This window comes from Balaenoptera acutorostrata, unplaced genomic scaffold (assembly GCF_949987535.1).
Source record: "Balaenoptera acutorostrata unplaced genomic scaffold, mBalAcu1.1 scaffold_701, whole genome shotgun sequence".
Taxonomy (NCBI): Eukaryota; Metazoa; Chordata; class Mammalia; order Artiodactyla; family Balaenopteridae; genus Balaenoptera; species Balaenoptera acutorostrata.
In genome coordinates, this window is record NW_026645568.1 from 39,469 (window position 1) to 52,903 (window position 13,435).

Genomic DNA, 13,435 nt, shown 5'->3' on the forward strand with positions numbered 1-13,435 from the left:
AGGGCATTTTCCAAACCTTTCCTGGATGTTTCATTTAATTACATTTATCTCTCTATGCATCCATCTATCAGTCATCTACATCTGTATCTTTCAGGGTTCGTGAACAAGCTTTCACATAAGCACTAGGGACGTCCACCAGCATTTTCCAGAAGGAGGCCTGAAAACTGCTGGGGACTTCTCACAAATAGGGAATGGCCACAACCCTTGCCACACAGACTATGTGCGTGGCCCTCCTGACTTACTCCCACTCACTCTGTGAATTGCCCGAGGTCTGAGATGGGGGTGCTGGCTGGAGGCAATGCTCACGTGCAGGCTGGATCTCCTCCAGATTCTGATTCTCTTCCTGGGCATGTCGTCCTCAAGCACAGTTTCCATGTCCCTGGCCACACTGATCTCCCTCCTTCAGTCCTTCCCTCCCTCCCTCTCCTGCCTCCTAGTGCAGAGAATACTTTTTACATTTGAGATGAGATTTATATTTTCTTCACAGAATTCTCACCTGTTCTACTGTGGCCTCCGTTTTTAACATTCCAAAGCTGAGAAGTTTCTTTTTTTCTCCCTCATTTCTGCTGAGTCTTTACCTTCCTAATGCAGTGAACTCAGAGTGCCTAGCTGACTGGATGGGGGAAAAAAATCCAGGGAGCAAAGAGAAATAATAAAAAATATATCCGTTAATTTTTCATAGTGTTATCCAACTATATATTTTTAAAAATTAGGAATAATATTAGGAATATTCTCTTTATAAAAAAACTGAATTATTGGGCTTCCCTGGTGGCGCAGTGGTTAAGAATCTGCCTGCAAATGCAGGGGACATGGGTTCGAGCCCTGGTCTGGGAAGATCCCACATGCCGCAGAGCAACTAAGCCCGTGCACCACAGCTACTGAGCCTGCGCTCTAGAACCCCCATGCCAAAACTACTGAGCCCCCGTGCCATAACTACTGAAGCCTGCATGCCTAGAGCTTGTGCTCTGCAACAAGAGAAGCCACTGCAATGGGAAGCCCGTGCACCACAGTGAAGAGTAGCCCCCGCTCACTGCAACTAGAGAATGCCCGCTAGCAGCAACAAAGACCCAAAGCAGCCAAAAATCAATAAATTAATTAAAAAAACAATTATGTTAAAGGGTACAATGTATAAAAGTACAATAAAATTCTCCCTTCATAACCCCCCAACCCCACTGTCAAGACTATTTCCTTTTGTAGAGATTATTGATCACTAGCTGTCTGATTTCAAGACTTTTGGTCCATGAATTTACATATGTAGGTGCTTTATATGTGATTTATAGCTTTACAGAGATTTTTTATTTATAAATTATATCATACCATATCCATTCTAAAATTAACATTTTGATTGGAGATATTTTGATGTCTTTAATATAGAGATTTAGTATAAATCTTTGCTGTAGGTCTATCCCATTTTTTAGGCCAATGTTATTTATTTACTTCTAGTGACAAATCATAATATAATTATTCCCCTATTGATGGACATTTCGAGAAAGATACTCTTTTTCTCCTGCAATTGCCTTGTGACTTAACCTGTTAACCAGATTGTGTTTCTTCTAAGTATTTTTGATTTATAAATTGTATCATACCATATCTATTCTAAAATTAACATTTTGATTGGAGATCTTTTAATGTCTTTTAGATAGGGATTTAATATTAATATTTTAAATAGTCTCCCGTTTCCCTGTGGATTATTGACATTTTAAACTCTGCACTTCAATTTTCCCTCAATACCTGTAATTTTGTCATGGCTATTTCTCTACTTAAAGATGAGTAACTCTATGATTGATTTCTTCATTTTTTCCCATCTCTTTCCAAGGTACTGAGTTTGATTGTGTCTTATGAATTAGTGAAAAATGCTAGTCCTTGAGTCAGGACATTGGGCCCTTTACCAAGTAACTCAACCTATGTGGGCTTCAGCTTCTGTATGCGTGATCAAGAGGCTTGGACTAGCTGACTTTTCAAATGCTGTGTTTCTTTGATTCACTCTCACTTTCTGATCTGCTACTTAAGAAGAGGGTCTGTTCTCATAAAGTAAGAACAGTCTTTTTTTAATCCTTGGGTTGGGCAGAGTTTAATTGGTCATACTCAGTTTGTTATATTTACTTTTACATATGCTTAACTCTAAATAATTTATATAGGTCTTGTGACTTTTTTTTTTTTTTTTTAATTGCTGACACAGCAAGAGGCTTTATTGGGAAGGAGCGCCCGGGCGGAGAGCAGCAGGGTTAGGGAACCCAGGCGGACTGCTCTGCCACGTGCCTCGCAGTCTCGGGCTTCACGGTAACGGGGTTAGTTTCCGGGTTGCCTCCGGCCCATCACCTCGCTTGGCCTGTAGTCGGCCTCAGGGTCCTTCCGGGTGGCGCGCGCATCTCTCAGCCAAGATGGATTCCAGTGCGAAGGGCTCTGCGAGGTTGGTCGTCTCCGCCGTCTTCTGGCCCCTCCCGAGTCCTGCTGGTTAGTTTTCCTCGGCAGCACCGTGTTCCGTGTCGGGACCTCCTGTTGTGAGACGCCTCAGGCAAGTGGTCATCGTCGTGCCGGGCCGAGGCGGGCGGTTTCGTTCTCTCACAGAATTACACGCAGCTTTTCGAGGACGGGGCTGCAAAGGGGAGGAGAAATGGGGCAACAGCTGGGAGGGAAGTGGGCTAGGAGAGGGTCGTTGTCCTTTAAAGAGAAGAAATAAGACCATGTTTGTGTGGCGGTGGAAGGTTGCAGTGGAGAGGGGAGAGTTGCTGGTGTGTTAAGCACTGAGAGAGGAGATGGGGACCCGGGCCGGAGGTCCCTCTCCGGTACCAGAGGGAGAGGGGACTGAGGCAGAGCGCAGAGGAGGGGGCGGGAGAGGGGCTGTGGGCTTCCCTCCAGTGGCTTCGGCCTCCTCTGTGCAGTAAAAGCTGGTCACCAGTAAGAGGCAGGGAAGGGGCAGGAGCTGGCGGTTTGAGGGCTGGTAGGACCGGAAAAGGCAGAAAACCCTGGAACAAGGGCAGGACTGAGGTGGGGTCATGACTGCCGCTTGGGCAGGAGAGAAACTCCACACAGGAGTGCGTACACCTGCTGCCTTTCCTCCAGCCACGGGCAGGACGCTCAAAGGGAGGAATATGCTGGTGTCTTGGCTGCTTTCTGCCTCAGGGGAATAGGCTCTCACAAGGGAAAATATCAAGAGCAGAGAGTAAAGCTAGAGCCAGACATTATTCCTTGTAGGCTGTCTGTAGTCAGATAGAAGTAGCCTGTCGTCTACCAGTCAGTCCATCAGTCAGTCAGTCAACAAACACTCATCTTACAGACACCTACTAAGCTCCAGGCACTGAGCGGTTGCTGGGGATATTAAACTACTGTCTTTCTTACTAGACTAACTGTTATTTAATGTGGCTGGAGCTCCGTCAGTGAGGACACTCTGGAGAGGGAGCGAGTCTTTCCGCCCAAGGGGAGAGGGCAGAGGAGGATCCCCACCAAGAGCTGCCCACGCTGCTCTCCTGGTTGGACCCTCTCTGTTCCTTGAACACACCTCACGCTGTTCCCTCTGCCCAGGGCCCTCTGCCCTGGCTCTTTGCATGGCTGATGCCTTCGTTATCTCTCACGTCTTATCTCAAAACCCTCTAGGCCTCTACCTAGAGCACCTTTGGACTCTGCCTGGAAGGCTCCTCCCCCACTCACCTGTGGCTTCCTCCCGTGTGTCTGTTCTTTTTTTCCACCTCAGCCTTAAGGAGGTCTAGTTGACAAATAAAATCGTAAGATACTTAAAGCATACGTGCTGATTTGATATACATATACATTGTGGAATGATTCCCCCAGTGAGTTAATTACCATATCCATCACCTCACGTATTTACCTTTTCTGTGTGTGGGAGAACATTTAAGCTCTACTCTCAGCAAATTTCAATTACACTATACAGTGCTATTAACTAGAGTCACCACGTTTTACATCAGATCCTCAGGCCTTATTCATCTCATAGCTGAAAATTTATACCCTTTTACTTTTACCAACCTCTCCCTATTTCCCCCACCACCAGCCACTGGCAACCACTTTTCTACTCTCGGTTTCTATGAGTTCGCCTTTCTTTTTTTTTTTTTTTTCACACAGGCACACTGTATTTTATTTTGACAAGAGATAAATAGACTGACACCAAGCATTGTAAATGGATGACCACAACAAAAGCAACAATGATTGCAATTACCAAACACGAAACACACTCATACTATGTCATAATATTGACATTCAGTCCAGTAATCCTCCACTGTAACAGCTCCTTTACTTTGCAGTGAAAATTGATTTCTATATTCTTTGCCTCTGAGTCCTTGTGGGGATTTTTTTTTTAATTTGAAGCAGAAAATCACTAAAATTATAATCATCCTCATCAGTTCACTCAGTCCCATGTAATTAATTTTCTTTTTCATCTTGATCTTTTGTTAACACTTTTATGAGTTCATCAGTTTTTCATTAGAGTTCTGAAAATGCTTATTCATTCAGTTCAGCAGTACAGTCAGTTATCAGAAACCTGTACTTGTCAGAGTCTTTTCTATGAATTCCTTGGAGATGAAACCCTTTTATAGGAACATATTTGCAAAAGCATCAGAGTACACCCAGAAGTGTCTGTAACTGACAAAAGACTTCAAAAGGACCATGGTTAAAGATTTGATGAAACTTCATAATAGTGCAATTGATAAGGAAATTTAGTTTTTTCTGAGATATAAGTTTTAAAGTAATAACTAGAATTATGAATTATGACATTATACCAGAACATACAAGATTTTTAGAAATTTCACGTAATGTCTGAAACATTTATATTAACATACTTCCATACAGTTAACCCAATGAAAGTTTAGTATTAGTTGTTTTGTTTGTTTTTTTATACTGCAGGTTCTTATTAGTCATCAATTTTATACAAATCAGTGTATACATGTCAATCCCAATCGCCCAATTCAGCACACCACCATCCCCACCCCACCACAGTTTTCCCCCCTTGGTGTCCATATGTCTGTCCTCTACATCTGTGTCTCAACTTCTGCCCTGCAAACCGGCTCATCTGTACCATTTTTCTAGGTTCCACATACATGCGTTAATATACGATATTTGTTTTTCTCTTTCTGACTTACTTCACTCTGTATGACAGTCTCTAGATCCCTCCACGTCTCAACAAATGACTCAATTTCGTTCCTTTTTATGGGTGAGTAATATTCCATTGTATATATGTACCACATCTTCTTTATGCATTCGTCCGTCGATGGGCATCTGGGTTGCTTCCATGACCTGGCTACTGTAAATAGTGCTGCAATGAACATTGGGGTGCATGCGTGTTTTTGGTTTTTTTTTTTTTAACATCTTTATTGAAGTATAATTGCCTTACAATGGTGTGTTAGCTTCTGCTTTATAACCAAGTAAATCAGTTATACATATACAATATGTTCCCATATCTCTTCCCTCTTGCATCTCCCTCCCTCCCACCCTCCCCATCCCACCCCTCTAGGTGGTCACAAAGCACCGAGCTGATCTCCCTGTGCTATGCGGCTGCTTCCCACTAGCTATCTATTTTACATTTGGTAGTGTATATATATCCATGACACTCCCGCACCCTGTCACATCTCACCCACCCGCTCCCCATATCCTCAAGTCCATTCTCTAGTAGGTCTGTGTCTTTATTCCTGTCTTGCCACTAGCTTCTTCATGGCCTTTTTTTTTTTTTTCCTTAGATTCCATATATATGTGTTAGCATACTGTATTTGTTTTTCTCTTTCTGACTTACTTCACTCTGTATGACAGACTCTAACTCCATCCACCTCATTACAAATACCTCCATTTCATTTCTTTTTATGGCTGAGTAATATTCCATTGTATATATGTGCCACATCTTCTTTATCCATTCATCTGTCGATGGGCATCTGGGTTGCTTCCATGACCTGGCTATTGTAAATAGTGCTGCAATGACCATTGGGGTGCATGCGTCTTTTTGAATTACGGTTTTCTCTGGGTATATGCCCAGTAGTGGGATTGCCGGGTCATATGGTAATTCTATTTTTAGTTTTTTAAGGAACCTCCATATTGTTCTCCATAGTGGCTGTATCAATTTACATTCCCACCAACAGTGCAAGAGGGTTCCCTTTTCTCCACACCCTCTCCAGCGTTTGTTGTTTGTAGATTTTCTGATGATGCCCATTCTAACTGGTGTGAGGTGATACCTCATTGTAGTTTTGATTTGCATTTCTCTAATAATTAGTGATGTTGAGCATCTTTTCATGTGCTTCTTGGCCATCTGTATGTGTTCTTTGGAGAAATGTCTATTTAGGTCTTCTGCCCATTTTTGGATTGGGTTGTTTGTTTCTTTAATATTGAGCTGCATGAGCTGTTTATATATTTTGGAGATTAATCCTTTGTCCGTTGATTCGTTTGCAAATATTTTCTCCCATTCTGAGGGTTGTCTTTTCGTCTTGTTTATGGTTTCCTTTGCTGTGCAAAAGCTTTGAAGTTTCGTTAGGTCCCATTTGTTTATTTTTGTTTGTATTTCCATTACTCTAGGAGGTGGATCAAAAAAGATCTTGCTGTGATTTATGTCAAAGAGTGTTCTTCCTATGTTTTCCTCTAAGAGTTTTATAGTGTGCGGTCTTACATTTAGGTCTCGAATCCATTTTGAGTTCATTTTTGTGTATGGTGTTAGGGAGTGTTGTAATTTCATTCTTTTACATGTAGCTGTCCAGTTTTCCCAGCACCACTTGTTGAAGAGATTGTCTTTTCTCCATTGTATATTCTTGCCTCCTTTTTCACAGATAAGGTGACCATAGGTGCGTGGGTTTATCTCTGGGCTTTCTATCCTGTTCCACTGATATATATTTCTGTTTTTGTGCCAGTACCATACTGTCTTGATTACTGTAGCTTTATACTATAGTCTGAAGTCAGGGAGCCTGATTCCTCCAGCTCCGTTTCTTCTTTTTCAAGATTGCTTTGGCTATTCAGGGTCTTTTGTGTTTCCATACAAATTGTAAAATTTTTTGTTCTAATTCTGTGAAAAATGCCACTGGTAATTTGATAGGGATTGCATTGAATCTGTAGATTGCTTTTAATAGTATAGTTATTATCACAATATTGATTCTTCCAATCCAAGAACATGGTATATCTCTCCTTCTGTTTGTGTCATTTTTGATTTCTTTCATCAGTATCTTATAGTTTTCTGAGTACAGGTCTTTTGCCTCCTTAGGTATTTATTCCTGGGTATTTTATTCTTCTTGTCGCAATGGTAAATGGGATTGTTTCCTTAATTTCTCTTTCTGATCTTTCATTGCTAGTGTATAGGAATTTCACATCAGGAAGTGTTTTAATATAGTCACTATGAAAAACAGTTTGGAGGTTCCTCAAGTAATTAAAAATAGAACTGCCATATGATCCAGCCATTCCATTTCTGGGTGTATATCCAAAGAGAACAAAATCATTATGTTGAAGAGACATCTGCAGTGTCATGGTCATTGCAGCATTACTTCATAATCAAGACATGGAAACAACCTAAGTGTTGACAGCTAAATGGATAAACAAATTTTGATACACACACACACACATCAGAATATTATTCAGCCATGAATAATTGAACTTTGAATTCATGAGTATTTCATGAATAATTGAACTTCTTTCAATTGATATGTCTGTGAGTTTCATTTATATTGTTGTACGTGGATTTTGATTTTTATTCTCATTGTTACATACTACGATTATGGACATATACCACAGTTTATTTATCCCTTCTAGTGCTGATAAGCATTAATAGTGTAGTTGGCAGTTTTGGCCTATTATAAACAGTGATGTTATAAACATTCTAGTTCCTATACTTTTGTAATCCATCTATGTATTAGGTGTACACCTAAGAAGGAAGGAAGAAAATAGAGAACAAAATTATATAGTTCTAAAATTAAATGACTTTAAAATATAAATAATAGACGATAGACTCACACATGACCATCTGCTTAAGCAAATAATCTGAAATATTTTCCATTAGATATCACACATGGCTCTACTGATGTTCAAAGAGAGAAAATTTAACCAAATAGACTTAAATGAAATTAAACACATCTTTGTCTGTCTTTGATGATTCAAATGTACCCTGGAAGGACCTTACATATATAAATAAAAGTTGTTAACTTTGGACTGTCACAGTGGTGAAAGACTGTTTAGAATAGATCAGCTTAAGCAGATTGCATTATATAAACTGAAAAAATCCAACTCTGGGGAAATTTTTTAGAGTATTTAAAGTTTTGTCTTTTCATCTTTATTTTCATTTAAGAAAACTATTTTTTCTGAAAACAATTGGCTCTGAAAAGTATCTTTTAATAAAGATTTTTAAAAACTGTTTTCTAAACCTCTAACCCATAAAAAAAACTCACTGAATTACAATATGCTGCATTAATTTCCATCTATTGTTAATTTAAAACTCAGTGGATTTTCTTACACTAAACATACTGTGTAACCAGCACTGAGATCCAGAAATAGGTCATTACTGTACTACAGTACTATACGATCTGCAGTTGCTGAATCCATGGATGCAGAACTGTGTATAAGGAGGAACCACATAGAAGGAGGGCCAATTATAAGTTATACTCAGATCTTCAACTGTGTGGAGGGTTGTTCAACAACTCTCTCATTGTTCGAGGGTCAACTGTACATTGTGATTCAGCTTCTCCTTCTGCCAGATTCTGCCTTTCTCACATTCTTCCAGGTGAACTTCCTAAGAGCATTGTCCATTAACTTTCCCATTAAAAAGCCCCATTTTCAGGAAACCCGATCTAAGATAGTACCAGCACAAATCCCAGAACATCCATATGGAGAACTATTAGGCTTGCTAAGGAATGAGGAAAACTATGTGCTGCCGTTGCTGCAGGATTTGGCTAATATGTACCAATATAGCATGAGGAGACAAGAGTAGATGCACAGGATTGTATATGTTGAGGATGCTGAATGAGGGGGAACAGAACAAAAAAGAAAGTTGGGGATGGGGGAGTTTATCAATATGGGAGATAGTCCTGTGAAATAGAATTTAACACTCTGGCATCTACAGTGGGAGATCATGCTATTCTCTCCTAGGATAGCTATTAGAAACATGTAAAAAAAAAATAGTGACACAAAATAAATTAGGTAGGAATGTCGGAGTTATCAGGGCTGATGATGGAAAAAGGATTCCGAAAGAGAGGTAGGTAGGATATATTACATAAAGCTGGATAAACAGCTGACAGTATTTCATGCGAAGGCCTAGAGGACATGCCAGGTGACAGTACTAAGCAAGTAACTGGTGAAAGGGGAACAAAAATTGTTTAGGAGCTCAGGGATGGCTGTTCTCTCTAGGCTATGAATGACAGTAAAAGATGCTGTTTTAGGACTGGGAATCCTGATAGCAATTAATTTGATTGCATCTCAAAATAACAAAGCGGAGATGGTATTGCTTAGCAATCAAAAGCAAGGTAAGTGCAATGATCACAACGAGCAACAAGATCTGTGTGGCAGATGAGGAAGCTTGACTCACAGTGAGATATAGAAATGGTTAACAGGATATGTTAGTCCTTACAGAAATCTGAATATGCAGCAAGCAAGCATTTTGCATAATATGTACAATCAAAATAAATAAAAATAAATGATAAGGAAGCAGAGGGAAGCTGCCCATTAAAAAGCTGCCCACAATTTTTTCCCCCTAGATTCCAGATGTGATCTGATTCTCAGACCATGAACCCATTGACTGGAAGAGAGGCCTATGATGAAAGATCATTTTTCACTGTGACAAATGTATAAGAGTAATTCCCCTGTACTTTACCTAGGTGACCCCTGAACTTTAATTCAGGTGCCTCAGCACTGGGAAAAGGGAAATGTCCAGATCATTCAAGGGTTGATGTAAACATGAACATAGTGAGGAAGAAATTCCATATATTAAAAGGAACAAAATAGAATGTCTAGAACCCAAAATACGTTATGTGCAGATTAAACACCACAGAAAACATATCAGTGAGCTTAAAGACATAACAATAGAAATTATTCATACAGATATATTTAGCTTTGGTGAAATATGGGATGGTACTAAGAACTCTAACAATAGTGTTATTAGAGTTCCAGGAAGGAGGTTTACAGGAATTGAATAAATAATGGCTAATATTTTCCAAATTTGTTCAAAATTATAAGGCTGCATGTCCTAGAAGCTCAAAAAATTCTAATCAAGAAAAAGAAAAGCAAAGGCACATAATTCAAATTTTATAAAATCATTGTTAAAGAGAAAATTTTAAAAGCAGCCAGAGAAAAGAGAGATTAAATGCAGGGGAATAACCATAAGAAAGTTGTTGACTTTTTATCGGAAACAATGCAAACCAGAATATTTTGGAACAACATCTTTAAAATGTTGAAAAAAGGTCTGTCAACCTAAAATTCTATATCCAGAAAAAATATTCTTCAGAAATGAAGCTAAAATAAAAATATGTTCAGGAAAAGAAAACCTTGGAGAACTCATCACCCAAAGATCTGCACAAGAAGAAAATTTATAGTAAATTTCTTCAGGCTGAAGAAAGAGTAAACCAGAGTTTTACTAAGAAATAAAAAATACTGTGGGGCTTCCCTGGTGGCGCAGTGGTTGAGAATCTGCCTGCTAATGCAGGGGACACGGGTTTGAGCCCTGGTCTGGGAAGATCCCACATGCCACGGAGCAGCTGGGCCCGTGAGCCACAATTACTGAGCCTGCGCGTCTGGAGCCTGTGCCCCGCAACGGGAGGGGCCGCGATAGAGAAAGGCCCGCGCACCGCGATGAAGAGCGGTCCCCGCACCGCGATGAGGAGCGGTCCCCGCACCGCGATGAAGAGTGGCCCCCACTTGCCGCAACTAGAGAAAGGCCTCACACGAACCGAAGACCCAACACAACCAAAAATAAATAAATAACGTAGCTATAAAATTAAAAAAAAAAAAAATACTGTGAATAGTCACTATGTAGGTAAATTTTTAAAAAATTCCTTCATTTTAAAATTTCTTTAAAGTGTATTTTATTGTTTAAATTATAAAATAATATATTTGTGGGGTTTATGACATATGAAGATGTAGATTATTTGACAATAAAAGTATAAATAAGAGGAGGGCATAATAGAAATATACTGTTATACATTTCTTACATTAAAACTCAAGAGGCATAATATTACTTGAAGAAAGACTGTGATAAGATGCGTATTGCAAACCCTAGAGCTCCTACTGCATAAATGTAAAAGTTATAGCTAGTAAGACCATGGTAAAGAAAAATTGAATATTGAAAATATTTAAATAGTCATAAAAAATGCAGGGACGGAGAACAAAAAATGTATGGGACACGTCCTCCTCAGCATCATGGCCACCCTCAGACCTCTCATGAAGCCAAAGTTCAAAAAGAGAACCAACAAATCCATCCAGCACCAGTCAGACCGATATGTCATAATTAAGAACTGGCAGAAGCCCAGGGTCATGACAATAGGGTGTGCAGGAGATTCAGGGGCCAGATTTTGATGTCCAACTTTGGTTACTGGAACAACAAGAAAACAAAGCACTTGCTGACCAGTGACTTCTGAAAGTTTCTGTCCACAATGTCAAGGAGCTTGAAATGCTGCTGATCTGGAACATATATTACTGGGCTGTGATTTCTCACATCGTCTCCTCTAAGAACCACAGAGCCATTGTGGAAAGAGCAGCCTAGCTGGCTGTCAGTACCAATCCCAATGCCAGGCTGCACAGCGAAGAAAATGAAGAGGCAGCTTGTGTGCACATTGTATTCGTGTTAATAAAACCATAAAACTCAAAAAAGTATACGTATGGGACAAATTGAAAACAAATAGCTGGATGGTACACTTAGAAACAACCATGTAAATCATTAGATTAATTATAAATGCTCTAAACTTTCTTAAAAAAAGCCAAAGAATATTACACTGGATTTAAGAGCTAAATCCAATTTTATATCATCTGGAGGAAGTGCATTTTAAATATGGAGTTACAGATAGTCCAACAGTAAGAGAATGGGAAAATATACAGAGAAGTCCTCACAACCAGGAATATTGACAAAGATGAGAAGGGGAATTTCATAAAAATAAAAGTGTCAATTCTGAATCCCTGTGAACCTAGTACCAGAGATTCATAAATCTATGAAGCAAAAACTGCAAAAAATCTGCAAACAAAATGAGACAAATCCACATTATAGTTGAAATTTCTGCAGAAAATTACTAAGGATATAAAAGATGTGAATAAAATATCAACCAGCAGGACATACCTGAAATTTATAGAATAATTCACTGAACAATGGAACATACAAAGTCTTTTTAAAGAGCACATTCAACAGGTGGAACAAAAAATAAAATTAATTAATGAATAACTGAAAAAAAAGAAACTGAACAGTTGTTTGGGACACCTTCCATCTGATTTCACATTAAATGGAGGCATATTGTGGAAATGAATCCTTAATGGCTATCCAGACTTTAAAAGTGCTCACATCAGTTATTAAAGCTAATAGGAACAATTTCAGTTTAAAAGCAGGACTTCCTGTCCACTTAATACTACAGTAGTATTGACTACATTACTTGGAAATGCCCTATGTCTAATTTTCCATACCTTAACTGGAGGAGAATATTGTCTCGAATGCAGATGCCTCAGATACCTTGTAATTTTATGTAACCAATTTCAATGGACTTTATGCCATTTTTAGCTTGTCACCTATGTGTGATTATCCCAGAAAACAATCTCTTTTCCCCCAAACTCACTATTTATGTACTTCTTATGTTTAATTACTGAACCTTAGTACTTCCCCATTGAAGAATGGGCTTATAAGTATACTTCCTCATGATTATATGATTTTTAGACTAGATGGTTTATTTGGTAGATTTCCTAGCATCATCTCCCTGGGCTCTAAGTTATTTAATACATTAATTTTGGGCAGTTCATCATGATGAACTGATGGTGTTAATTTTTTATTATAGCCTATTTAGTAGTTTCATCCTCTAAGATCACAAAGATTTTCTTTGATATTTTCTTAAACAAATTGTGGTATAGCCAAACAATAAAAAGAAACAAACTACTAGACACACAGCATTGACGAATCTCAAAAAATGTGCTGAGCTACCTAGGACACAAAAGAACACATACCATATGAACCCATGTATATACTATTACAGAAGAGGTAAACCTAATCTATAGTAATCTCTGGCCTAGGCAACAACGGATAACATATCAGTTGTTGCCTAGGCCAGAGGTGAGGGTGGGTAAAATGCAAATGGATACAAGGAAAATTTGGGGGGTGATGGAAATATTCTGTATCCTGATGGGGTTGATGATCATATGGGTGTATACATTTGACAAGCTCATCAAACTGCAAACTTAAAATAGGTGCTTTTTTATTGCATGTAAGTCACACTTCAATAAAGTTAATAAGGAAAAACAAACAGAAAACTATTGTGTAGGGAGAAGAATGGAAGCAGGGAGACTAGCT

The 13,435-nt window shown here is 39.1% G+C and overlaps 1 pseudogene; it reads left to right on the forward strand.

Annotated features, from left to right (window-relative positions):
• Positions 1–11,313: 11,313 nt before the first annotated feature.
• Positions 11,314–11,752, forward strand: LOC130706623 (60S ribosomal protein L32-like; annotated as a pseudogene).
• Positions 11,753–13,435: the final 1,683 nt, after the last annotated feature.